At 46.2% G+C, this 221-nt stretch overlaps 1 protein-coding gene across 2 annotated transcripts in view; it reads right to left on the bottom strand.

Annotated features, from left to right (window-relative positions):
- LOC102680975 (ataxin-2 homolog) overlaps positions 1 to 221 on the bottom strand; it is a 56,192-nt gene that overhangs the window by 24,282 nt on the left and 31,689 nt on the right. The gene's annotated exons all lie outside the window — the stretch shown is intronic.

Genomic DNA, 221 nt, shown 5'->3' with positions numbered 1-221 from the left:
TTAATTAATCGAGCGTTCTTCTTTCGAGGAAGCGTACGAGAAAGGGGAGGGGGAGAAATGCCGATATATCGACGAGAGAAGCGTGGATAATCCGTATACGAGTGACGACGAATGGTTGGAGATAGAGAGAAGAAGAAAAAGAAGGAGAAGAAGAAGAAGAAGGAGAAGAAGAAGAAGAAGAAGAGCCGTAAGCGAGGGGGCAGGAAACAACGCTTTCGAGA

This window comes from Apis dorsata, unplaced genomic scaffold (genome assembly GCF_000469605.1).
Source record: "Apis dorsata unplaced genomic scaffold, Apis dorsata 1.3 scaffold_82, whole genome shotgun sequence".
Lineage (NCBI taxonomy): Eukaryota > Metazoa > Arthropoda > Insecta > Hymenoptera > Apidae > Apis > Apis dorsata.
The sequence above is the reverse complement of the archived record's forward strand: the minus strand, read 5'-3'. Positions and strand labels throughout refer to the sequence as shown.